Source organism: Lepisosteus oculatus, chromosome 19, assembly GCF_040954835.1.
Source record: "Lepisosteus oculatus isolate fLepOcu1 chromosome 19, fLepOcu1.hap2, whole genome shotgun sequence".
Classification (NCBI taxonomy): domain Eukaryota; kingdom Metazoa; phylum Chordata; class Actinopteri; order Semionotiformes; family Lepisosteidae; genus Lepisosteus; species Lepisosteus oculatus.
The window spans coordinates 15,859,106-15,887,018 of record NC_090714.1 but is presented as its reverse complement, the minus strand read 5'-3'; the positions used below and the strand labels follow the sequence as shown (position 1 = coordinate 15,887,018).

The 27,913-nt window shown below is 44.3% G+C and overlaps 1 protein-coding gene across 1 annotated transcript in view; it reads left to right on the top strand.

The window, feature by feature from the left end:
• Positions 1–13,423: 13,423 nt before the first annotated feature.
• The window catches only part of cpped1 (calcineurin-like phosphoesterase domain containing 1), a 174,954-nt gene continuing 160,464 nt past the window's right edge, over positions 13,424–27,913 (top strand). The window contains exon 1 of the mRNA XM_069181008.1: positions 13,424–13,477. The gene's annotated coding sequence lies outside the window, so the exon portion shown is untranslated. The remainder of the gene's footprint in view (positions 13,478–27,913) is intronic.

Below are 27,913 nucleotides of genomic sequence, written 5' to 3'. Positions count from 1 at the left end.
TTCCTGTCCTGTCCAGCCCTGCCCTGTCCCTGGTTTTGTGCCCTCATGCTCTTGTCCTCCAGAAGCAGAGGAAGCTGGCCTCAGGACTGGACTCTCATGCCCCTGCTCTTGGGTCCAGAGCACCAGTCACTACAGCTCATGAGTTAACATCCTAGATGCTGGTGCTCTGACGGTCTTGGCCTCCACAGCCGCACGTTTGCTTGACCGACCCTGGCTGAGGGCTCTTAAAGACACAGGTGCGTTTATGCTGAAATCACGTGAACACACGGCCAGGCACCCCTCGACTAAGCGTGTGACTCGTCAGTGTAAACGTTGCGCACCTGAACTCATTTAATTTAGGGTTGCCCTGACAAGAAGGGGGTAAGTACTTCAACGCTCAACGTATGTTTCAGATTTTTCTTGCGCGCCTTAAGGGTCTTTCACTTTTAAAAGAGGTCACCCGCGTTTTAATTAGAAATATTCACTGCAATATGTGCTGCGTTTTTAATGCAACTCTAAAACTCACATGGTGTGATTCAACGCAATGAGACATGACTGGTAGGGGGTTAGTGCTTTTGCAAGGCGCTGTATAGTATATCAGGGTCCTGAAGTCAGTGAAGCCAAAAATAATTATTCTCCAGTGACGGCGCAGAGTCTCGTGTAGCTTTTGCAAACTTTAAAAATGTATAATTTAGTTTAAAATCAAGACTTCGGCGAAATTACAACGAAGTGTGGTTATGGCCAGCATTAAACAACAAGGAGACACGCTGGAGGACCACTCCTGCATGGAAACAGTGATTTGATCGATCAGGAATGAATGCACCAAGAGAATAGTCTTTGATGAGTGTGTACGGTGGGTCTGCTCAGTGTGATCTAGTTGCATGAGGCCGGGGTGAGCTAGCTACCCTCTGGGAAGGACGGGCTGGGGGTGTCGCTCACGCCTCCCCCCCCGCAGGTCCACCCCGAATCGGGCGCATCCGCGCGGCCGTGAACCGCGTTCACGCGGCGGCAGCGCGAGCTCCCCCCCGCCTCCTGACTTTGACTGGAGCCCGCGGCTCCTCGGAGACCTTCAGACAGATTAATATCTTCTCCGAGCTCTGGTCGCTTTTATTCCATTTAAAAACCTCTGGGAGACTTTAGCACATATTTCAAAAGCGGCGTTAGGCTTTGACAGCTTCTGTATCTTAGTTTCTCGCCCGGTGGCTGGTCCGTGCGCCTTGCTTTCTAATGTTTTTTGTTTTCATCAGGCAATGGTACATCGCCAGTTAAAGTGTAGGATAGGATGCAGCTCAGCTGTCTTCCCTAATTCAGTCTAATTCTTTACATAAAATGAAAATCATGTTTTCTGGGATGGTGTAGGTATTTTGAATGGGGGGGAAGGGAGGTAGTTAAAATGTTTCCCCATTAAATACATCTTTAAAACCTAAAAGCTGTCCCCAATTTGTAACCTGTTATAAAAAAATCTTGGTTCTGTTGCAAAAATACAACCCCACAAATCCATCCTTGCTCTGTAATTATTGCTTTTACAATCTGCTGGTCTGAATTCTATAATTATCATACAGGTACTGTACATGGAATGATATCAGAGGGTTTGATGGAATAAACATTCTAGACAAGGCTCTGAATGTCTTCTAATGATGGGAGATGAACTTGCGGCTGATCAAAGGAAAGCTTCTAGTGTCTGCCAGTTATTTCCTTTTTTCTAATGAGTAGTTTGTTTATTTATTATCTGACTGACACCGTCATGCACACACAATACGTGCAATTAACAGAGAAGCACCTTAATTACACATCAGCCCATTCCTGGAATAGAAGAAAGTCTTTTTCAGTAGTTTTTCAGTCTGTAAGCTTTAAACACCATTTAAGGAAGGTGTCCTCAACTGGTTCTCTCCCTCCTCTGAAACATACCTGATTGGCCTGAATTCTGATGGGATGCTAATGCCAAACGGATCGCTTTTTTTTTTGTGAACTGTTTCCTGAAAACACTTTTCCTTAAGAAAAAAAAATCATAGATGTAAGACTTGCGCTATCACTAAAATAGCATGCTGTCGTATACAAAGAGATTCTTCTTCCTTACCTGCTTCTGCGTTCAGTCTTAACTGCAAAATGAAGTTTGCCTCCTGGAGTGATTAATAATTAATTCATCTGTGAGAGGGCCATATCTACTAGTAATGCATTTGACTGATGCTTTTATCCAAAACTGCTGTACTTGACATTACCAGAACCTCTCAAGCGAAGTGCTTTTCCTCACACCAGCAATGCCTCACCCAGAACGTTCCAGTTGCAACACCATACCACTCTGCTGCACTGCATGGCTGAGCACATCCACCCAGCTGTGCCACGGGATGCACACCACTGCGTGTTGCTGTCCAGTACCTTACTAAGTACAGCAGCACGTGGGGCCTTACGGTAAAGGCTTATAAAGTCGCGTGTCGACATTTCAGCTCCAGAAGGTCAGAGCATAGCAGGAACAGTGGGATGTTACGCAGATGGGCGAAAAATACCCCCAGTTGACCTTCATGCTTACACACTGACACCTGGTAGCCAGTTGTATCGTCTTTCCCTTTCACCAGTTTGCTCTAATCCGACATCCGCGTTGTCTCCACACCAGCACGAACGGTTAAAGGCGCTTTGCAGAGGAAGGACCTAATCAAGACGGATCTCGCGGCGTGCTTGTAAGGTGTCATTTTCTGAGCTTCGGGGTTTGCTCGGTGTGGAGGAGGCACTCAGCTGTGCAGCGACAGCAGGTTGCAACAGCCCTCGGAATCCTGGGGGTGGGGGTGAGGGGGCACCTAAATTAAATGATGGATGCCACTCACCAATGCCAATTACAGGGCACTGGACTCTGAACAGATGTGCCAAATGGAGCAGAACGTTCATTTTTCCTGGCTTTCCGTGGGCAGTGGGGAGTGACCGATGACCCGAGGTGGAGGTGGAGGGGGTCAGTGTGCTTACCAGTACGGGATGCAAGGACACCTGTCTCTCCACGGGGCGCCCACATGCTTGGTCCACAGAACCCCCTCCCCACTCAAGCCAGGTGTGTGAGGTGAACAGGGCGTCCCCAGGAAAGATGAAGAGAAATCCAATCATCTTCAAATAGTATTCACTTATGTACTTGGCTTTGCTTCTGTCCACAAGCACGTGTACCTATTTAGACAGCTGAAAACATAAGTGGAACAATCTGAGCGAAGGATCTTATTCATTGGGACAGTAATCTCCTAGTTACGAGTTCTAACTATGGTTCCACACTGCTGTCCGTGATGCTGCTCTGTGAACAGCGTGATGAAACCAGATCTCTGACTGTTGTAACTGTACATTGCAGTATGTAAGGAACAGAATGTTTAAGGGATTTCCTCCAGAGCAACATTCCCTACAGAGAACGGCATATTGCTCTGTGTTAATGCAGGATTACTAATGGTTATTAAATATACATCAAAAAGTCAAAACAAAAAGGCAAAAACAAAAAAACATCATTTGCTAATTAAGGAGAATCACTCCTGGCATTTCCAAGAAATGGGCATAACAGAGAATTTAATGAGGCTCATTGAAATGAAAGTTTAATAAAATGCATACAAAACCATTAGCAATGGTTTGATTAATTTATGGTCCTATTACAAATATTACAAAAATAAAAATGAGGTGACCTTTTTACAATTTCATGTTTTAAATCCGGCATGCTTTTTTTTTTTAAATGAAAAAACAGATTGAAAGCATTAAATAAATCAGGAAGTTTAAGACCCTTGCTGTTCAGAAATGAATCCATCTGTAACTGCAGGATTATTCTGCTGTAGTTAGGGCTTTATCCTCCTTACTGCCGTTAGCTTAGCAGGAAGGTGTAAAGGCTATACAGAAGAGCTCGATGTCAACTGACAGAGGTCTGAAGACTTGCATTGAAACGTTCAGCTTCACCGAAGGTCCGGATGTGTCACGGTCAGCATCCCCTCCTCCAGAGGGCGCTCTAACCCTCTCTTGACAGTTCCTTTAATTATTACCCGTGTTATTTCCTGGTGCGTCTAGTTTTCTTCTCACTGTTTTCTTCCTCCTGCCTTCGGGGCTCAGCTTTGGCAGGTGGTTGCCTGATGGCCCGCCTACTGCCAGGCTTCGGGGGGAGCCTGAGGGCACAGGCCTGGTGTAGCTAGCTTGACCCTCTGAGCCCGGGGCATGAAGCAGAGCCCCATATTCTTGTTCTTCGTGTGTTTGCGTCTGTGTTCGTCTCCGGATGGAATTCTCGGCAATGGACCTACGGACTTGTTCCTGTTTCCATTTAGACTGGCATGGATTTGATTGCTTTTGGATACCTACCCTTCCCTTTTGCACGGACTTCCTCTTTTATCACAGTGAGCACTAATTAACCTTGCGTGTCTTCCCTGAAGTCCGTTTCCTTGCCTTGCGTTGGGTCTTAAGTACACTTTCCACGGGAGGCTGACCCGGCACCCGTAACAGCATGAAGTCAAACTGTCATCCATTCTCAAAGTACAGACCCAGCACTGGACAGGGAGCTCTTGTTTCCCAGTTGTTAAAAGTGTACTCAAAGACACTGGCTATTGTTTCCCCAGGTTGGTTTCTGTTTGCAGTTTTGCTACCAGAAAAATACTGACATAACTCAAAATGCCTGTCATGCAATGTCCACGCTTTAGAGTATGCGGGATGATTTATTGTTGATTCAAACCTGGCTGTTGGCCAGCGCACCAGGACCAGAGCGTTTGAGCAGATGACCTTGTGCGCACAGACCAAAACAGCCTGGGTCCGGCTTCCCCCGATTCTGTGTGCCTCAGCTGCAAAGCACGCATCAGTCTTGGGTCTGTCCCTTGTCATGATGCTTTGTCTACTGAAACCTAATCTAATTCGGTGTGCAATTTACAGTGTATGGAGTTCCAATCAGCAGTAGCCTGCAGGAAAAGAGAGCTTTCTTCAGGGGAGACTTAGCAGCCAGCTGAGCTCTCTCATACAAATGCAGTTATTCCCACCCCCATGCTCTGAACCTAATGCACATTGTCACAGAGCGCCCGGCAAGGCAAAAGGGCTGTGGATACATTGATTTTGTTGAGTGCAATGCCAGAATCTTAAAACAAATAGGCTGTGAAAAAAGCAAAAGAACAAAAACCGTATAGCAGATCCATCTATCTCAAATCACTTTCTTTCTTCCCAGGGGCAAATCCTAAACACTGTCTGAGGAGCCCTGCTGTGCCCCAGCTGTCCCGGTGAAGCACATGTATGTACAAATGTCAAGGCTGTTTGCCTGTATAATTAATAGAGCTCATGCTAAAGTATTCTCCCTTTGAAACAGTGTTAAAGCTCTTTAGAGTTAGTAAATCGAAAAGAGGCCAGCAATTCATCCACAGCAATTGTGCCCACAGGGGCAGAAGTCTATTGCTATGAAATGTGTGTTACACATCAACATCTGCTATATGTTATTGGAATGGGCAAGTCTCAATTGGTATAGATCGCATTGCTAAAGACACTCTGTAAGAGATATATGAAAGGGTCAAAGTATTAACTGTGGGGTGCATAAAATTCACTTCATTATGTGTAGAGCTCAGGAAAAGAGGAATTAATTTACAAGGGTACATTGGAAAGAACACCATCTCTTTAGTAATGCAGACTTATCACTGCAAACAAATGCATTTGGTACCTCACAAGCACAACGAGAAACCTTTAAGGAAATTAATTTGCTGTGTCTTTCAGACAGGATCCTTCTTTGAACGTTTGTCACACCGAGACTATACCTGTGTATGTTAAGTGTGAAAAACTGAATTATGTGAAATCGCACTAAATTAATCCTCCTGGCTGATTTATAATTTCATTAGGCATCTCTCTTGTTGAAGGAAAAAATGTGCGGGGAAGTCTTTTGAGTTAAAACTAATTTGCTGGCAAAATTTTATTTTGCGCTTTGGCACAGGCTTGATATGCAATGTGTGTGAAAATCTGTTTAAATCATTCTGCATGGCCTGCGCTGGGGAGCAGCTAGTTTTCTGCTGATCGTAACTAAAAGACAAAGCATCGCGAGCCAGAGACAGACAAAGAAAAGAGGCAGGGAAAATACAGCAGTTCTTATTAAGGCCTTAAAAGCACATCTAAATCACAATTTCCCGACAAACAACTTTGAATTGTTACCTACTGTACCACGCATTTCAGCACTCTGGACAGCGGCCTGCGCACTCCACAGAGCACACTCGGACACAGTGATGGAGAGGCTCAGCAGCTGGCCCGTATCTGCACTTCAAACCGAATGAGCTTCTGGGGAGCACCTAGCTGTGTATGTCTCGGGCCTCCTGGACAAATAAAGCAATCTTGGGGTGGATTCTACAGATTAATAGTTGCCTTTTCCACCAGTCACACTGAATGCCTTTCACCGCCCAGGAGATCCCATTAGATAAATATGTGTCCGTGGAGAAGCAGAGAGATATGTTTCCTATCTGACTAACATTGAACAACCTTGCGAGCAGCGTTGCTAGGGGCACAAATCAAAAGACACAGCCCACCTTTGGCAGGAACTGTGGACCCTGAGTGCTTGCTCATGTCCCCTTTCCTGCCAAACTCTCACAGGCAGATTTCAACAGAGAAGTAAAAAAATAAATAAAAAATGGCTCCCATGATGTAGAATACAGCTAGCAGGCAACTTGTTGTTATGTATTGCGTTCAGGTATTCCAGAGATGAACCCGTTCTGCCGTCTCTCGTTTCCAATTCCTGCCTTATTTACACAATGAATGTGCTCACTTCATGTCTAATGCATTTCAGACCGCAACGGATACCCAGTCTGGCTAGAATAATTCCCCAGTACTGCATGTCTTCCTCCTCTCCTGGGGTAGTGGCATGTTGCTTTTCATTACCTTTGCATGCCTTTTTTTTACTCCGACATTCTCTATTCAAAGCAGATTTAAATTGGATGGAGAATATCTCGGAGAGCTATTTCCAAGGTTTCCAAAATACAGGAGGGGGAGATAAAGAAAATATGCGTCTGCGTTTTGTCGATTCCGACTGCTGAAAATAAGCATTCACATTCCTCAGACCGGCTGCTTTCCCTCGAGGTGAGTTGGGTAACGACTTGTAATCAAAACCTCCTGCTCACTGGACTACATTCTGAAGGGATCCGGGAGGAACTGTGGGACCTGGTCACGACAGCGGGGCTCTCTGTGGATCTGGCTTCTCCTGGGTTGGACAGTGAAGGTCTGTGCATTTCTTCATCACTGACTGAAAATCATCCAACAGTGTACCAGAGCAAGAGCTCATGTGAAAAAAACTGATCAGAAATACGAAACAAAAACATATCTGTTCCTTTTTTATGCAGTTGATTGACAATACCTGAGATCGATTAACTCGGGGAAACATCCTACAGTTGGCCCTAAAATTCCTATGGCCGACTGGGAGATGTAGACCCAGCCCCTTCTAATGAGCAAATTACAGGGGGAGAGACTATAACTTGTCTTATTCCTCTCCCTACAACTTTGCTCCATATTCTGTCACAGATTCTATTTGGTTCCATAACTAACTGAACCAGGACAGCTCATACATTTGAGCCGATATCTGAGTAAAAATGTCGAGGCAGGGGCTATTGAAGAAGCTCTCTTGTACAAAACTGGGAAATACCAGCTGTATTGAACCAGACAGCTTTCACCTGTTTGTCACTTGAGCTCAATGTTTCATTACAACCCATGAGAAATAGAAACATTTTCTTTTAATTTGGATTTGAGATAAACTGAATGCTCACAGATAATTACCGTGAGTGGACTAGGTCTGCCTGCACTCGCAGAGTAATCAATTGCCAGTGTCTGTAGTAGGACAGTCACATTCATTAAACTGGATACGTCTGCCAGGGTTCCATTACTAAGTGCGAACAGATCTCTCTCCTAATCCAGTCCTCTAACTGCGCTACAGGACTTGATACTGAAAGGGCAGCCTTATTTAACATGCACCTTTAGATAGATAGATAATACTTTATTAATCCAGAAGGGAAATTGACGGAAGAGTCTTCAGGAGGGAGGAAAAGACAAGCACAAAGGAATGGAACTCGATTTAAAGAAATATATCAGATGTCAAGTAAATAATATTAATTGTTCTGGGACATAAAACTTTGTAAATACACATTGCAGGCAGGCCAAACCCCTACTGGCTTTTTGGGGGAAACTCATGCTGACTTTCTGAAAGGCCAGAGGCTTTATATATCCAACTGGTCAGACTGCATGTAGCTCATGAGCCCAGTTTGAAACCGGGGGGGGTTTCAAATGCAGGTGGGGCAGGTTTGGTGATTTTAATTTATCCTGTAGTGATCTGGCCATTATCATTCAATGCGAAATGCCCAAAACAAGTGAATAAAACTTAAGAAGTAATTGAATATTAGGTTAATAATGCAGGTACATTTGGTAAATGAAAGGAACATCTAATATCGATCCATATGAAAGGTCTCTACCAATACAATTAGGCAGACTGCGTTATTAACAGGTATGAATGCGTAACTGTGTGTTGTCAGCCTCACTGTGAGGGCTGTGCGGATTGGCCTGCGCAGATGGGTAGCAGACCCTAGAGAAAAAGCACGTGAGCTGAGACAGCTAATGCCCGCAACATACTGGGCATGCATGAGCGGTAATGGACCATATTTCAGACTAATGGCTGAGGATGTGGGAAACCGGTTAGTGGTCCTTTATTCTAAGTGCATGCATCATTCTAAGTGCTAAATGTTAAACATTGCCTCTGACAGCTTTCTGTTGAATTCAGAAAGAAAAACACATGCCGCTGTTAAGTTTGAAGCAGATGCTGGTGGTGAAGGCTGGGCAATTTGATCTAATTGTGGTTCTGCCATTCTTATTCAATGCGAAGGGGCCCAAAACTTTGACTGGAACAGAAAAACAGGATGTCCTGCCAAGCAGAGGAGGTCTGTCTGAACGTGCAGGAGCCTATTGAGTCTTCTTCGGCTCTCATCTTTCCCACCCGTTAATTCTAGGATGTGGGCTGTGTGGAGGATTCCCCATTCCCAGAGCAGGTGTCCCCAAAGAGCATTCCAGTTCTAAGCACAGCTGAGGATCATGATGGAAACTGGGATTCTGACTATTTGCAGTTTCCACTGGCTGCCCAGGGGCACACTTCTGTCTGTATCTCTGCCAGTTTTGGGGTCCCCTAGGAGTGTTTCTACGACCCTTTGGACAGAGTTCTCTGACGCAGCCACGTTACTGTGGCTGGCTAAGCGAGATCTAATGAAGAGCAGGGTGGAGAAGGTGAATGATGCATTGATTGGCGGGCGGTGTGATCTCTGTGCAGTCTGTCTCTTAAAGGTTTGCTCCAGGAGTCCTGGTGGGAGTGGGCAGAAGGAGAAGTCATGTGGACTTTGGAAGATGGTAGGCTGTTATTAGCATGCTAGACAGGAAGCTTTGAGGGTTTTACTTCTTTTATTGATTAGGATTGTTATGAAAAGGTTCTAATTTTAGACGTGACATTTGTTTAATTGCATCTAAGCTGTATAATGTGTGTGGGCGGGAGACTGTTAGTATTTTTGATTGGTGTTGCGTTGCGTATGTGGGGTGTCTGAGGGTTTGCTGCTACATGTTATGTAGGGGGCAATGTTGATGAGATGATTTTGCTCTGTGTGATTGTCAGATTCCAGGGAAATAAACATTGTGTAAGCCTAAGGTAATCTAACCACGCATCAGTCAATTTGCTTAATTAGTGTTTTTGTCGGTTGTGTCATTGCATAAATGTATATACATGTCATGAGACGGTATTGTCAGAAATTTAAAGAGATAACGCTGCACGTGTGTTGCAAAGCTGCAACAAGGTACTGTGATCAATAGATATATATTTTTTGATTTCCCCATATTGATCAGTAATACCTTCTTTATCAGCTCTCCTCCACTGCTGTCTGACTATGTAGTGCCCCTCAGGGACCAACTCTCATGCTTGGCCAAGTGTTTGCTGTTGATTGTGATGGGGTTTTTAATTAACGCTCAAGAAGGGCCTATTGATTATTCCACAGGATTAATTAGCTCAATTAATGTCATACAGCCCCTTTTACATGAGCACAAGGTTGTGTACCAAGTGTTTGTCAATAGAGCTGGTTTTATTTTTTTCTGCTCTGAAGCTATTGACTGCTTGTTTATTTTCCCAGCAGGTTTGCTTGGCGCTCCGTACACAAGTGACTGCAGAGGGCAGAGAAGTGAGCCACAGTTTTAGGTCCCAGTGATGCTGAAGGATGTGTGTTTAGATCCTTTCCCACATGTGAATGCTAGTGGGTAGGGTAAAGGCACTATTTGATTTACAAATGAACTGTCAGAGTTTTGGATTTAGCGTTGATCTCGAGCGTTGCTGGATTTTTATGCGCATTCTGTAATGAATGTTTACTTTGAACTTTTTTTTTGCAAGATGGCATTGCATCTGCAAGATGACTGTCTGTTTACATACATGATTGCTACAAATTGCTGTATTTGTCACTTCAGTGTTTGTAAGTCTCTCTTCACAGGGTGGACTGTTTTCTGACATCAGAGCATGTCAAGCATTGACAGTCTCAATGACTGTCAAACAAAAAGGGAATGAATCCATTTTTTTTTCTTTAAATACAGCCTGATCTTCAGCTGAATCTTTTCTTGATCAATTTATGTGCATGGCTGTAGTTGATTTGTGTCTTACAGATGGCTGGAAGACATTTGGCCTTACTACATTCATTATACATGATAATAGTGCACAACCCAGCCTGGATTACATTTGACTTTAATGATCATTGGAGCTGCCTTTTTAATTCTGCATAGAACTGATTTTACTGAAAACCCTAATTATCCAGTCCTTTTTTGCTTAATACAAGACATTGCATGCATAACAAATCAGTTTTTTTTATTAAAAAAGGAATTTATTAATACGTTATGGTTCTGCAACGGACAAGAGTCACAATTCTTGGAGAATGCTGCAGTCAGGGGTCTTGTCTTTTGGTCTGGACAGTCACGAGGCTGCATACGAGACTGAAAGGTTGATGATTTGAGCAAAGACTGACCCAGTAAAATGAGAAAAACGCAGAAATCTGCTGTCGATGCCAGTGCCTTTGGTTATATTCCCCATCAGGGCCTGCTACCACTCAAACCTGCTCTGTGAAGTTTAGCAATAACAGGAACGTAATTAATAACATAAGGTTGTTAACAAGCTAACATGGACCTGCGGGGATGTCTGAAAACGAACAAGGCAGTTGTGAAATACACACCTCCGTCAAGTGTCTGCTCCCATGTTGTCCAACACCCTCGGTCTCAGGCTGATGTCCTAGCAGATGGTGAGTGTTGTCTTCTGCAGTGTGCCTGGAGAGCCAGAGGATCGAGACCGATGCTCGCAGGGTGTTGTGGTAACGGGGTGACATACAGATAATACCGTGTTTCCTCCTGACGCGCAACAAGCAGATGCTGAGCGCTGGTGTCAACCCTCCACAGTGCTGGGGACAGGTAACAGAATGAGACACAGACAGGGGCTCAACAAGGCTTTTCCACTCCGTGAATATGACCCGATTTAACTGCAGCTCTTTAATAAAACCAGAAAACACAGTTAAGCGTAAGACATAGCGCTCCCATAATGAAATCTGGATGTCTTCTTAATACGATTTTAACATAAGAAATCGCAATGTTCAGAATCTCACAATATAACAGCTTGTCCCAAGGATAACATAAAAGATGGAAATCAGGGAACAGCCACAGGAAACACAATTCTAAGGAGCTGCTGTCCTTATTTTGGGCTTTTTCGCTCTGGGCTGGAGGTCAAGGATCTCATCAGATGCCTGCCGACTGAGGGGTAATGAGGAAACGGGGGCCAGTGAGAGTTAGAGGAGGCCATGGGCTCTTTCAAAGGGATTTCCCCTGCTGGGGATTGTGGTGAACGTCAAGGCTGTCTGACAGGCCGCGGTGCACAGGAGCTAGAGACCGCTTTCCTTATAATTCATGGGAATGCAGGTCAACACTTCCCTGGGTAGCAAGTGAACAATAAGTGCAAGAGGGAAGCCATGAGAGGTACAGTAGATAAAAGTTTATTGATCCCGAAGGTAAATTGATAACCCCCCCTCCCTGCATCTCCCTTTACCTGAGCCCATTATTTGCATTTCCCTGCAGATTACACCTTCTGCACACAGGGAAAGAGTGCCTGAGCACAGGAATACATCTCCTTCCGAGCTGATAGCTCCTACTGAATGAGAGCTACTGGGGCCCCCTGAGGATAACAAGCTTCTAGCTTCTATATTAATGGGCTAGGCACTGTTCACAGGCCAGCCTGCACTTTGGGTTTTTGAAAATTGATGCATTTATCATCCTAGGCACACTTTCTCAAATCATTTTCCGGAAGTGGCTGAGGGAAGGTGGATTGGGGAGAGGTTGCTACTTTTATTGTGCTTTTCCCTTCGAGAGAAACGCGGTTCCGACGCTCTCGGTGTTGGGTACAGCTGTTCATGGTTGACTCAAGACGATGAAGAGGCTCAGTGAGATTTGAGGGGGGGGGTCTTACATTCCGTTTTTGCGGCTTTTGCAGAACGACCAGAAATGGCCTGTTCCAAGCGATCCTGTCGGAATTGATGCTCTCTTGCCTTTTTATTTCTCGGAAAAGTCAATATGAACAATTTGAAAAAAAAAAAACATCTACATTCTAATTGCACAGATTTAATGTTCTTTATTTCTTAGGAAACCTGAACACATTCATACTTAAAAAAGTACTATAGATCAGATCCAAGGGTTTTAAAGCAGAAAAGCCTTTTTTTCCAGCTTATTTCATTTAGCAAATTGTAATGTGGCTCAACAGCCTAGGCTAACACACCAGATAAAAGGCTCGGATGGATTCATTGTGGATGTGAGCTCTCTAATCCCCTGCCCAGACACAGGTATTTTGTTGCAACAAAGATATGACTAGGAGAAATAACATATTACCTGCCCAACACGGGGAGTTTGGGAATGAAAAATACACATATCAGATGGGATGAATTATTTATCCTCCTTTTCTTTGTGGGACAGCATTTGCAGGAGTGCTCCCAGCGGGAAATCTATTAAATGTTTATTTTCAAATAGGTAAACTCCTGTGTAATTTCTCTAAACCCCAGCGAGCCGCGCCGGGAGGACTCACAATATCTGACTCGGAAGAGTCTGAGCAATTGGACGAGGTAACACAAAAAGAAGGGGGAAAAAAAAGCCCTTTCTATGAAAGCCAGTCACAGAAATAACACCCACCTGAAGGTCTCGCAGGAAAAAATAAATCTTTAAATGTCATTGCTTGTTCCTCCACAGAACTGAGATTCCCTGTTCTTGTGAAGGGAGAATGATTCTGACTGTCGAATCCATGAAAATGAAAGATCTGGGCTCAGGCCAGGGGCAGCCGCCTCTCTCTGCAGATTCAGAGACTCGTTAGTTGGAGTTACCTTGTGCACAGGGCAGTGGGCTGACCTTGCCTTACAAAATGAGCTGCCTGTCACTTTAAGACAGGAAGAGACAGGCTTCACATGTGACCTTTTGGCCTTAAGCATTCCCCCCGGATACAGGAATGAATCTGTTGGCTTTGCAGGTAAAATCACATTACGTTGGTTTAAGTTATTATTTATGTAGGATTATTATTATTTTTAAAGATTCTTAGAAGAAATTGGTTTGAGCATTAGGGGTTATGTCCTTGTGTTGTGGTCTGTTTTGAAGACGGAGAAGTTCAATCTGAACAAAAGAATATAGCTTTTCAGAGCCTGGTTTTATGGAAGCCCGTTCCCGCCAGTGAGTAAAAAAAAAAAAAACGCGTTATGGTATCTCAGAATTGCGACTTAGTATCTCAGAATTGCGACTTAGTATCTCAGAATTGCGATTTAGCAACTCAGAATTGCGACTTAGCAACTCAGAATTGCGATTTAGTATCTCAGAATTGCGACTTAGTATCTCAGAATTGCGATTTAGCAACTCAGAATTCCGATTTAGTAAGTCAGAATTGCGACTTAGCAACTCAGAATTGCGATTTAGTATCTCAGAATTGCGATTTAGTATCTCAGAATTGCGACTTAGCAACTCAGAATTGCGATTTAGTATCTCAGAATTGCGACTTAGTATCTCAGAATTCCGATTTAGTAACTCAGAATTCCGACTTAGTAACTCAGAATTCCGACTTTATATCTCACATTTGTGACTTCGAAATAGCCATATTTCATTGTCTGTCCTTTAGTTATTGTAACGGATTCGGGTTCTAGGGCTTGTGCCCTCGCCGCTCCCACCCTAGTTCGTGCCTCGCTGCACTGGCTCACTTTCTTTAAGAACACTTTAGCCCCGGCGGCCAGCATCCCTGTTATGCGCAGGGGAGGGTGGTGTACTGCAACCAGATCGTACAACCTGTATGTCGGCCGTTTCGTTACACTCTTTTCATGAATCGTACAGGATCATAGGCTCTATAAGCCTGAAGACTTGTCCTGTACAGTGCCCTGATAAAAATCAAATTAATTACACTATTTTGTATAGAATCCCATTTCCGCCAGTGAGGCTTCCATAGTACCCGGATGGAATAGTTCACGGTGGGCTTTTTAAAAATAGTTTTTATTTACGTAGACAGAATATGAAATAAGATACAGAAATAGGCACTTCACATCCAGAAGAATTCACAATTATAAAAGCTGAAACATACTTTTTACGTATTTCCATTGTATGTCCTTTTTTACTTAAAAAAGAAGGTCTTCTTTAGCTCAGCTGGCAAGACTCAGGTTCGAGCCAGTGCAGCGAGGGCACAAGCCCTAGAACCCGAATCCGTTACAATAACTAAAGGACAGACAATGAAATATCGCTATTTCGAAGTCGCAAATGTGAGATATAAAGTCGGAATTCTGAGATACCATAGCGCGTTTTCTTTTCCTCCCTGGTGGAAACGGGCTTCCATATTGTTTTAATTTGATTTAATTCACAATGTTTTCTCTCATATTTCCTTCCCATTACTTTACTAATTATTCAGAAATGTTTTCACAATATTGTTTTTGCTGAGTTGTGCCTCTGCTAATAATACCATTTGAGGTTTAAAACTTATAATCACTTTACACTGAGTAAAAATTGTTCGCTTGCGTTTTCCAGTTTGCTTTGTTAGCAGGAATAGTATTCTAAATTGTCATTAGAATTCTTTTTACATTTTTTGGGGGGTGTTGTTTTATGAAGCCATATGTAACTGAGATTGCAAACGATTTATTTTACAGATTGTTTATTGCAACAAGATTTTAGCAGTTAGCAACTTCATACATGCTGAGCTCAGAAAAATACAGTAACTTAGGAGCTGGTGGTTTAAAGTCCTTGTGAGGTTTGTGTTATCTGTACTACACATTGATCAACAGTAGTCTTTCTGAGACACTATTACATGCATTTTTATGGGTTTTTTGTGTTCCGTTTCCTCTACAATGCCGTGAAGCTACAGGTTGCGTGTTATCATTGGCATAATGTATGTATATAGGGATTTAGCAGACATTGTGATAGATAGTTCAGGTGGGCAGCTGCGTCAGCATGCGTAGGCTGCAAAGGAACAAGTAATAGGTTTATTCCATGCTGAAAAAAAGAAGAAAGAGAACACAACGTTTCGGCCATGGAGCCTTCTTCAGGTGTCAATATTGTGATAGACTGTGACATGAGACACTCGCTGAAGGCGTTCTGGAACCTGTAATAGGCAAGGAGGCAGTGTGTAACACTCAGTCTGGTCAGTGAACACAGAATGAATACAGACTTCATTCCAGGCCTTCCCATGGTCTGAGGCTGTTTGCTGTTCTTTTCACTCTCGTTGGCCTAGTGAAAACTGGTGTCGCTTCCGATCCCTTATATAATGCTGTGACCTAGAAGCCTCCCATTGTTTCCCTTCTGTGGATTCAACATGTTTATTGTCGTGGCAACTCTTTCCTCCTCCTTCACTTGGTGCTATCGAAGAGGGGCAGGCTGGTTTATTGAACATAAATCAAGCTCAGCTGGCTTTGACAAGGTGCCTCCGAAGTTTCACAAGATGAACAACGTGCCAGGCCAGGGGTGGCAGGTGTGCCGGAGCTGACAGACGAGCCCAGGTGTTTAAACAAAGACCACGTGGGTGTTTCCCTGCCCTTTCCAACTCGTGCAACCTACGTTTAACTCAGCTCTGCTCCTGAGCCCGAAACGTCCTGACTTCCAGCCTGTGCTAAATGTTGTGAAATATTCTGATGGCACTGCCTGACAGCTCACACTTAGCACTTGAATGCCACAACAGCCATATGGAACAGGACAGCCAAGTAAATCAGAGGGGAATCAATAAAGCCACATTGAGCTGCCCGCTGCCTAATTTGCATAGATATGACAGCGTCCGTGAAAGCTAATGACAGATCCCTTTGCCTCTGTGTGTGTGCGTCGTAATATCGCAGCTCTGCCTTTCAGTTGCGTTGATACTGGGTTATCTGCTCACTTTGCAACCTGGGTTTCCATTCTCCTTAGGACCTACCTGTGAATGTCGCCTGATCGCGTCACATCTCAGGAGCTAAGCAAGCCTGGGCCTGATCAGTACTGGGATGGGAGAAAAATCATGTGCTACACTAGTGGTTGCTAGTGGACCAGTAGGTGGCGCTCTTTTGTCTAGTTCACAAACTTCAAACAATCCCCCAGCTGTGGGTGATGCCTTTATCAAGATGTTAACCTGTGGTCTTGACTACCTGGTCACTAAACAGCACATGGCCCTTTTGAAGAGAGTAGGGGTGTTAGTTAGTTTAACCTTATACAGCTGCTTTGCTGCACCTATATTTCCATGCAATTGCAAAACATCTATGTAAAAGAAACATTTCGATTGTATTTCACATTTCTGGATATGACCTAGCACACACATTGAATCTGATCTATTTCAGCCTATAAACAGCAAATCAATGACTCTCTTATCAGTAATTAAGCTACTTGCAAACCATTGAGAAGTTCTATTTTACAGATAAACAGAAGTTGCTTTACTCATCATTGCATCATGAGTGACATGAATTCGAAATGATGAATAAGCAGGAACCTCAGTGTGGAGTTCACATTCTAAAACCCTTCTAAATCCTTCTTCTTAGATCTAGAATCCTTCATTCTTACTTCAATTCAATTATTTGGAATAAACCCTTGAAGAAAACAAAATAACAGTGTTTGATATTAAATCAAATCGGAGACTGACAAAGTGAAACTCGTGACGCAACTGGGAGTTGCTCTCGGAAGTCCAGAGCGACTCCGCAATGCAACCGTGCGTGGGTGTCCGTGCCCACTCCGGGGAGTGTGCCCGGGCTCCTGGCCAATCCAAGAACGTCCTGAAGCCTGACTTTTTCTGCTTCAGCAAATATAAATTTCAGCCCATCTCCCCAGGAAATGACACGGTGGTTTCGCCTGCAGGATATAGCCATCACTGTTTTTCAGGCTATGCATTGTTATCGGGAGGAAAAGGGGAAATGGAACTGTAGAAGCTAGTGCAGTCATTTCTGCCGAGAGTGCCAGGAGCCGTGTCGAACCGCTCCTGAATTGATCGAGCTGCTTCTACTCCTGTTCTCGACCCTCCTGTTCCCTGCGGTCTCGACCCTAGCCACACATGTGTCCCCCCACATGTCTGAGACCTCTGACGTGCGCGAGGGAACACTGCAGGACACCATGGATGTCTGTGCAGCAGCAGAAATAAGTATTGTCACACCCTGTCTGAACCTGCAGCCTGCCCCACTAAGATAATTCATAAAGCTTATTTAAATAACATTTATTGGACCCCAATGAAGAATGATGCTTCAAGTGAACAGTACCAATACTGCTGTTTTCAAATCTTTGTGGATTTGCATACATATCCCCAAATAATTGTTCTTCGTTTTTCTCTTAAATCTCTAATGTCCTTGAAAAGAACTCCAGATTTGGCCTTGTCCTCAGTGCCTGGACACCGGCTTGTTTGATTGGTTCTGTAGACAAGGCTTTGTCACAGATAATTAGCTCTTACGCTTCTGTCTTTCCTCTGAGCGAAAGTCTTACCTTCCCACAGTTACCAAAGGAGTCACACTTCATCAGCCAAGCGCTGAGGTGGCCAGACTGCACAGCTTTTCTCTCGGATGTCTGCCGTGTAGCGTGTGCTGTTCACGTTCATCTCTGTCCCCCTCCCCAGCTGTTTCTGCTCCTGCCGTCCCTTAAAAGAAGCTCGGTGACCTCTGGAAAAAGATCATCTCTCCAAAACTCAATTTGCTCGGCTCAGTACACCACAAATAACAGCACGGCCATTCTTCGAACAGAATTTACTTGAGCGAGTTTCCGTAATGAGAAACTCCTCCTCAAAAACCCCATTTGTGTCGTTGGACATTTTCGCAGTATTTTAATTTATTTTCTTGGCAGAAATGTTCTAAATGAGACCGAAATGGGCACCATTCCGCCTCCCCCTTTGCCCCGGACATTTTCAAAAGCATTTCATGCCTTGCTGGAGCAGAGCTCACACACATTTCTACCAATAGAAATGTCCGTCCTTGAGGGAGGAGAGAGACAAGAGGTTTTCACCCTTTAGTGATAAGAGCATAAAGCCTGCAAAGGAGTGGAGGCCCATCTTGCTCTTTTTGCTGTTCGTAGCTATCCAGTCCCAGAATCTCATCCAGCCATGTCCTGAAGGAAGCCAGGGTATCAGCTTCAACATGGTTCCTTAGCTTGTTCCACACTCCCACAACCCTGCGGGTAAAGAAGAGCCTGCTGTCCTCTGTTTTAAAGGCACTTCCACATATCGTCTTGTGCCCTCTGGTTGGTTTCTCACTGTTGATTCAGAAGACGTCTGCAGATGTGACTTTGGCGGTGCCCTTGAGGGTTGTAAATACTTGTATCGGGTCTCCTCTTAGTCTTCTCTGTCCAAGACTAAAAGCTTCGGTTTCTTCAGCCCATCAGTGTCGGACGTTTCTTTCAGCTCCAGAATGTATCTGGTTGCTCTACTCTGGACTGATTCCAGGGCAGCAATATCTTTTCTATAACGTGTACACAAAATGTACACAGTATTCTAAATGAGGTTTGACTAGTACATTACATCGTTTTTTTTAATTCCCCTGATTTAAATTCTGTGCCTTTACCTATGTATCCTAATACTTTGATTGCCTTTTTAATTGCTTCCCCACATTGTCTAGGAGATATAAATGAGATGCCAACATAACACATAAGTCTTTCTCTGAAACAGCCTATCCTTTCTCTGTGTTTTCCATTACAACATAACCACTGTATAAATACAGATTATTAGGCATGCAGTGAGGTTTTGCAGAAAACTGTAATTGGCTATTTTAAATGTACATTGAGATAAATAATCAAGCCCTTCATCTGTTTCAACTGTAGTGCACTGAAATGCAGGAGAGGTAGGTTAGTACTGTGTAAGACCATGTTTTGAAAAACAAAAAAATATTCAGTGCCAAAAATATGCAATTGAAATGTGTTTACAAAAAAAATTAGAATGTTGGAGTTTTAAGGGGAACTTAGAACAGCCTCACAGGATTCTGTTATTTCTCTGTGTATGTGTTAAAACTGCACAGTGGAGCTCATCTTTGCTACATGGGGTAATTGCTCTCAGAAAATAAAGTGACTTGCAGCTTTCAACACCAAGGGGAATACATCTGAGGGGAAGACAAGCAGATTTAAAAAATCAAAACAAACAACTGAAAGAAAACACCAGGGCTTTGCAAGTTGATTTTGAAGGCTTAACTTTGTCAGATTGAATTTCACTTCCTGTTAATAAAAGGGGTGCTGTCCATTTGTCACTCAGTGTTCAATGAAGTCAGTTTCAGCTTGGCTAGGCAGCCGGGGAGACTGCTAAACGCGCAGTACACACACTAGTGCCTCCATCATTCCAACAGCTCCTGAGAGATCAGCACTAAAACATCAGCCTTTCTGAAGTTCTCTGTAACGAGCTGGCTCAGAATCGGTCTCTGGGGGACAGAGACGATTCAGATATTCGAAGGGAAAACACTACTCCACTTCTTCCACCCTAGTGCGTAACCTTTTATGGTCTAGTTACTAAATGGGAATGTCTTTCTAGGCTGTGCTCTGTCCTCTCCAAAACCCTTAAGGAAGCAAGCAGCTGTGGTTTTGTTCTCAGCTTAAACAAGCAGCAGCCTCTTCCTTCTGTTCTCTCCAGCCATTAGCTCTAGGCCCTGAATTCTAGCTCACCAGGGATGTAGAGGTAAAGAGTGTGGCTGTAGATAAATGAACTGCACTCTACCTGTAGTGGAAAAGACAGGCACTGCAGTGGAATCGCGGTGGTGTATTTTGTTCAATGGTGGCGTGGGGCTCGGCCAGCCATGCGGCCCTGCTTTGGTGGGTCGAGCAGACTAACGGCTCAATCGCAGACCGGTTGCTATGTCTTCGTGCTTTACCGGTGGCCGTGGGAGGAGAGGGTTAGATCTTTAAATTGTCGGATTTCGGAAAGTTCTCTTTGCTGCCAGTGAGCCCATTTGATTCTGGAATCAGTCCTTTGCAAAAGCACCCTTTGAATGAGATCAACCTCACCCTGCCATACAAATGTCCAGTTAGCGGCCTAGAATGGTGACCGTCCAGAATGAAAAGGACGATTGGGAGAAATAGCAGCATTGTTGCTGTAAAACTGTACTTACCCCCGCCCTCACCCCACGCATGATTTTATTTATTTTGTGTTAGTCTTGGTTTGGAATAGGATTAGTGAGATTTTGGTTTTGTTACCCACACTGTGCACGGGTTGGAAACCGTGTAATTGAGTGCAGCAATGTGCATCATCGTTTATTAAAGGATTTATTCATTGTCCAATCAGATGGCCAATCTGCAGCGCAGCCCCTATTAACGCAGGCTGTGTGCTGGCAGCTGTGTGTAGCAGAGCCTGTCCCAGTTGTCTGCTGCTCCAGAGGGAACGTGTGCAAAAGACTTTCTGCCTGATTTTAACGAACAAAAGCGGAAATTCTCTCCACTTTTGCTAGCAGCAAATGCGCCGAAAACCCCAATTAACAGCGACGATGATAATGTTATCGGACCCAATAAACAATTGCACTAATTTGCATGTATTTGTCGAAAACCAGTATTTTGACTTTCTGGAGGTGTAGTTCAAAGCCGTGCCAGAGTGAATGTTTCTAATTACCACTCGGCGACACCGAATGCTGTGCAGAAAGCATATGGCAGTGCATGTAGCCCTGCTGTTTTACTGATCTTGGAGCCTGGGGTCCGATGCTGGCCTGGGATGCCCTCTGGGTGGAGTTTGCATGTTTGCATGGGTTTTCACCAGGGGCTTCAATTTCCTCATGCAGTCTAGGTTAGTTGGCATCTCTGCATTACCTCACACACACGTGTGTGTGTGTGCTCCTTGATGGATCGGTGTCCCATGCAGAGAGCATCCTGCCTTGATCCCACTCACAAGGACCCTGCAGGGAACCAAGCAGCAATTGAAAACGGATAAGCATGCTCAGAAATCCGGCTTTGGATTTTTAATACAATTTATTTTACATTTGTACCTGTTAAATATAACAGTGGATGTTGTTTTGTACACTTCTTGACATTCCACAAGCCCCTTGTGGAGGATGAATCTGCCTCTATCCAGCTGTTCTCCGGGGTCTTTTGAAATGCTGGGCGCTCCCTGGAGGACGTGAGTCAGTTCGAGTTATCTAGTTCGCCCCAGGTGTGAGATTAATTGGCCTGAGTTCCTGTCGCTGCTCGGCAGCTGAAGTCTTCCACATGACATCCAGCAAGTGTCTCCTCCTGTCTCTGCTCAAAGACGGGGAGTCATGTTTTTTATTTTCAGCACTTACAGATAGTTTAATTCCTGCTGGGTGTTAGAATGTGGGGCATCATGATACTCAAACAGAACAAAAGGTTCAGTCTCGAGGAGGGAGCTCGAAAATGAAATATAATTTGACAAGAGCTTTTTACCTTTCATTCTGTTAGATTAGAAGAGAAAGACCCATGACACAGCAAAACCACTAATTGCGAATGCTGGGCGTTGTGCCACCTTCATTTGTCCCTAATTCCACTGTGTGGATAGTTTTACCTTGTGGTGTTCGTTTGAGGTTTTTAATTGGCATTAATGAAGACTTATCGTTCTTATTATTATCTGCAGCGTGGGGAATGCGTATGTTGATCTTCCTCACTTTGGCTTGTCAGTCCTGGAGGGACCTACAATCTCTTCCGAAGCAAGTTCTCAGAACACCAAGGATAGATTCTGATTCCTGCTCTCCTGTGACTTCTGACGGATTCGAAAAAACTCTGTTGCTGGCTTTTTTAAGCCTGCTGTGCTTGCTAACTCTGATGAGCTGTTGTCACTCCTTTAACTATGTCCACCCTGTGAGAAATGTCTTCTGGTTAATTGGAGGGTGAATCACACTCACAATGTCTAAAGATGCTGAATTAATCCATTGATGGGTCCTTGATAAATTAACTGCCTTTTGATAAAGGTGCCAATGTGTTTTAAAGAACAGTGGGTAAGAGTGGTGCTGAGCCTGCAGACAGCACTAGAGGAAGATTAGCATAAGCCTTGGTGTTGTTGATGTGTCATTCATCATCAGGGGTCAGTGGGACAGAGCACACTGCCCGGCCTCAGCTTAAGGGCATATTTGTCATAGCTGACTATGGATGTAAATGAGGAGATCTGAAGAAGTCTGTGTGAACTCCTGCATGTGTTCACTTCGCTCACTCTTGGCGAAACTGATCACAACCCTGCCCAAACGCTAGCCTTACCATATCAGCTGTACTTAATGCGTAATCAGAGCTTTGCTGCTAAACAATCAGCCAGAAATGGTGTCATAGTCCGATACTGCAACTTTCACAAGTATGCAAACCTGACATCTTCAGATATCCACAGAGTTTGCAGAGCGCAGGTGATCAACGTGCTCCCCCTCCACCAGACTCTCCTCCTTGAAGGAGACGGTTCCTTTCATCATTCAACCTTTTGCAACGAAGCTAGCATCAGTCCAGCTGCCAGGATAGCGCTCCACCAACGGGACATCCATGGCAGCTCTTAGCCGCAGATGGCTACTGGCATTCCCAGAGCCTGCACCAGGAAACTCTGGGAGCGCAGCCTGAGTGCTGTGGAGGAGATCTGTACTAAGGAGTTTGCAGGCTTGTCCCTGTTTTAAAGTTGTGTGGACTGGATCGGTCAGGGAAATGTCCCTTTCTCAGGGATGCAATAGCAGTGTTGGCACTCGAATCCGGACTCACACTTACAGTATGTAGGAAAGTCCTAATAGTTACGCCACACTGCTCTCTGACACCAGGTGTCCTCACTGATGCTGCTGAGATTCCCTGTCCTCCCTCTCAGCTAGTGTGCAGTAGAGTATCACAAATCTAGACCTTCCTTTTCCATCTTTCACACAGCTGTGTTCTAAATGGTTTAACTTCGCTGATTACATTTCTGAAGCTTACTTAATTAGGTCATTTAACTTATTAGACTTGAAGAGCAATGGAACTACAGGACTCAATTTTGCCAAACTTGCTTTATAGAGTGATCCAACTCTGTACTGCCCTCTATTACAAGTTATTGAAGATATGCTGGAATATACAGAATATAGTTATGCATATTCTTAAATTGTCTTAAGATGTTTACATAAGACCTCAATTTTCTGATGCACAACCTCACTGGTCATACTTCAGATTAAGTTGGGTAAATGAAGATTTAATTCTATTAGTCATGTAACTACACTAAATTCTGGTTCCATCGCATGTTAGTAAAGCATTCATGGGTCTCCAGTCCGTTGCTGGAGCTCTGCTGGGATTGTCCACTGGGTGGAGATCTCGAGGCCGACCCGGGACACTCTGAAGGGACTGTATCTCACAGCTGGCCTGGGAACACTTGAGTATCCTGCAGGAGGAGAGAGATATCTGATATCTGTTCCTCCCTTCTCGCCATGCTGTTTCTGTGACCCTGGACAAGCAGACTGAAAACAGACAAGTGCATGGAGTTCTTCAGCAGTGCTTACGCTGAATTAGTTAGTGTTCATTTTAGTGTTAGGGTTAATATGCCCACTACTGTGCATGTTTAGAATCTTTATTAGCATTCTACTGTAGGCTGCATTCTGTACATTAATCACTCATAGAACATCTTTTGCACCTCAATTTAAAGCATTACCAGCTCTCCTTTATCCTAGCAAGATCGATTCCCCCCTGAGCAGCTCCATCAGAGCATTAAGTGTGATCTCAGTTGCACACAGACTAGGACGATGACTTGACTGATTGATTTATTTCATCCTTTACTTGCAACTTAGAGCATAAATCATGCCCATAGCGTCAGGTACAGCGGGAATTCCTGGCACAAATGCTAGCCCAATGGAACAAGCGTGCGGATGAGCAGCCAGATTTCCTGCTGTGGTGCCGCACAGCACCTCCTCCGAACAGCCGTGAATTCTGCTGCTCCTTGTAGGAGAACGCAGCCCTCTCCGGTTCCGTAGACGATTACATCATCTTGTAAGCGCCAAGCCGTCTTTGAGGTTAGTGTCATGAAAATGTTTTCCTGAGGCGTTTATTGTCACCAGCGGGACAGAAGCACCCCTCTCCCCCTCCCCCTGTCCAATCAGGATTCCTGTTCTAATTGTGTCCTGACATAGAGGAGACACGTTTCCTGCTATCAAGCAGGCTCGCCTCCAAGGACATGGCTCGTTTGTCTGCCTTCATCATTGGCCAAAGCGCCAATCGAGTAATCAATTGGATTAAAAATCTATTGATCCAAACTAGACATAACGGACCTATAACAAATCGTCCATTTGTGACTCATTTAACTTAGCATTAGCAGCTCCTTCTGCCTTTCGGCCATCTGTGACTGAGGGCTTGCGGCCCAGTCCTGGGGCAGACAAGCTGTCACAGGAGTGCGGCCAGGTCAGCTCCAGTACGGGGTGTGAAATTTACTGAGGGGGAGGCAGTGGTTGTGGTAATGAAAAGTCAGACATTTGCAATGGGCATGGTACATGTACACCGGCATACCTACCGAAGCAGCTCTTCTCTGCCTGCGTGCTTAAATAGAAATGGCTCCCCCAGCGCTCAGCTCAGAGACGTGTACTGCGGACTCTCAGACGGCAGGCGGGATCGCATTGCTGCCGCTCGGAAACTCGGCGTTTCATGCATCTTGATTAAATTTCGAGGCGGCAATTGCTTCTAATTCATTTGGTATTATTTCCGTGCGAAATGATGAGTTTCATTTCTCATATCTGGCTCCTCGTGCATTCCGAGGGACCCCTTGGGTCGTTGTTTTTGTTTTTTTTTTTTGACACGGAGATTAAAAAGAGACGAGGCCGAGAACAAAAGCTGCACTGGGTAAAAAAAAAAAGGCGAATGTTCTCATCGTGACAAGAGAGGGAGAGGGGGAAGGAGAGAAAGGGGACCTGGTAGCTCTAGACAGCACGGGCAGAGAGATAACTTTATACACAACGGGAACTAAAGTGAATTATATACCTGCTCGCAAAGGAGAAATAGAATGAATGTCTGGATTTTCTTTTGATTGCCTTCCTCCCCTACCCAGGCTTAAGCCTCTTCTTCGTAAGAATTGGCGAGGGGGTGGCAGTGGAATTGAGTGGGTTTTTCTGCACCCTCTCTGTATATTTCATTTAGATTATGCAGACTCCTGACTCACATTCCCCTTCCTCTCGGCTGCAACACAGGCCTATTTTTCAATTTGCCTGGAGGACGGAAAACGCTCAGGGCAAACATTTATCAGCCCCGCAACTATTCCAATGTCCTCGTGCGGTGTCCTCCAATCTATCTTTTTTTTACTGGATGTTTATCCCCTCGGTTCAGTGCCACTGAATCATTCCCTCCCCAAGAGCATGTGTATTTTCATGCACTGATGCAGAAACAAACAAAGAGAAAGCCTTTCCGCAGGGTCCAGTCCCAGAGGCCACACGCCCATTGAGCAGGGTTCCTGACCCAGACCTGGGAAATCCCACTCACCTGCTGGCTTCTCCCCCAGCTCAGCTCCCAGTCACATCATGCAATCACGGACTGACGGGATCACGGGACTCTTGGAATTGCTTTCAGTTTTGGAAACACGCTGGGATTTGCATCACGACTTTTGCAATTTATAAGCAACTTAAGATCTCGGACACATCAGGTGTGGAATGAGGCGTGGGAACCCCTGAACTCAAGCTCTAGTCAGACAGTCTGCGGCTCTTTGAGACAGCCTGTGAGATGCGAAATATACAAAACATGATTTACGTCATATACGTAACATTTGCCATTCATATATGCTAAACATGATATACATCGTGTTTGGCTTTAGCGAACGAGAGGTCTATATCACTTCACACTTTTTAATTTAACCTGGGTGTGCTTTTTCTTTTTAAAGTCTTCTAGGGGACAAACAAGGACTGTGTGTGCATTCCATCCCCCTTACTCTCCACTCCTGCATTTGAGAAGTCAAACCAGGGGGTTTTTAGTTGGACATGATGTCCAGTCTAGCTGCAGTTCTATGTTTTGATAATATATGTAAGTTTCTGTTCTCTGTGTGAAGGACTTTCATGGTTTTTTTTTACCATGAGAGAACAGGATATATTTTTCCCTTCTTATCTCTTTCAAAAGCAATCTGCGTTCAGATGGAGAAGACTGATTGAAAACTACAGGAGCCTGTAGAATAGGGATCTGGCTTATCAGTGAGTGTTTGCAGGTCACCAGGAAGATGGAGGCCTTTCTGAAGAATAGAATCAATGCCTTTCTTTTCAGTACTTCAGTCTCGTGCAGTATCGTTTAACAAGAGGGAGGGAAACAACTGCTTTTGAGATAGAGAAAATGTGATTATGTGCTCTGTTGGAGGAGTAATATTTGATAATTTTCCCTCTTAAAATGTTTTTTTTGTTTAGAATGATATAATGGGGCACGAGAACTTCAGCAATTTAAGATGAATAGATTTAAATGTTTAAACAGATAATTGGGTAATATACTGATATTCCAGCTATCTCCCCAAAAAGCTTTTTATCGAAACATTCCAGACTGTTATAAGTATAATCCTCTTCCTTATTCGTATTTTTAGAGGAAATTTTAGAGCACGTGCTTTTCATTTGTTCTGTCTGGAATCGACTGAGTAAATCACCAGAGGATATTGAAGGGAAGCAGATTAGAAAGAGAATGAATGATTCCTATCGCTGCAGACAAAATGGTCAATTAAAGGTATTTTTAATTTCTTGAGAAGCCTCTGCGCTCTCCTTGTTGGACAACTCTTCTCAGCTCTTAGGAGAGACAAAGGATACCACAGTCCAGTTAAGTGTCCTGGGGCTCTCTGGTTCAGAGCCCTGGTAGAGAGCAGGAAGGGGCCCTCTTTGTCCAGCCCAGGCTCAAAACCGAATGACTTTTTCTGGCAAATGCGTTCCTGAATTCAAGCATCCTCATCCACCAGCATAATAAAGATCAATATTTAAATGCAACGCCTTTCAATTTGCACTTTAGGGCTTGTCATTAAGGTTAATTCACGTCAGTCTTGCCAATTTACTTTCCAGCGTCTAGTTTTTGGAGGAGCAGAATAAAGCTCACACTCTATATTCAGAACTGGCGGCAAAGTGGTTCAGCAGGACGGCTCTCTGTAAAAGAACGAAATTAATAGACCGTTCATTTCGGTAAATGTTCCCCTGGTTGTTATTTACAGTTCTGCCACACTTCAGAAATGCTCCATGCTATTTTGAAGAGGCTGTAGTTTAAGTACTGTATATTGGAACTACTGAGGGAGCTGAAATTCAGGCCTCTGAACCCCAGCTCTCAGCTCTGTAATGCTGTCCGTAGGCGATGATGAGAAATAGACCTGTGTTCCAGGCCAGAAGGAGATCTCCCTGCAAGGGCTCAGGTGTGTGACAGATTCTTGGCCAAACAGCGCTGCTGCTGGAAAATACCAAACTGAATGCTCCATGGAGAATCCGTTGTGCAGCACGGCTCCAACAGTTCTGCACCAACCGGATGCCATCTCATCCCGCGTAGGAAATAACGGTGGATTGATGGATGCGGCTCATTTCAGCACACAAGGGGAATGCTACCCACTAGCAGTTTAATCTCTCAAACAAACACAGTATCTGCAGCAGCAATGAGCTCAAAGTGACAGACATGTGGG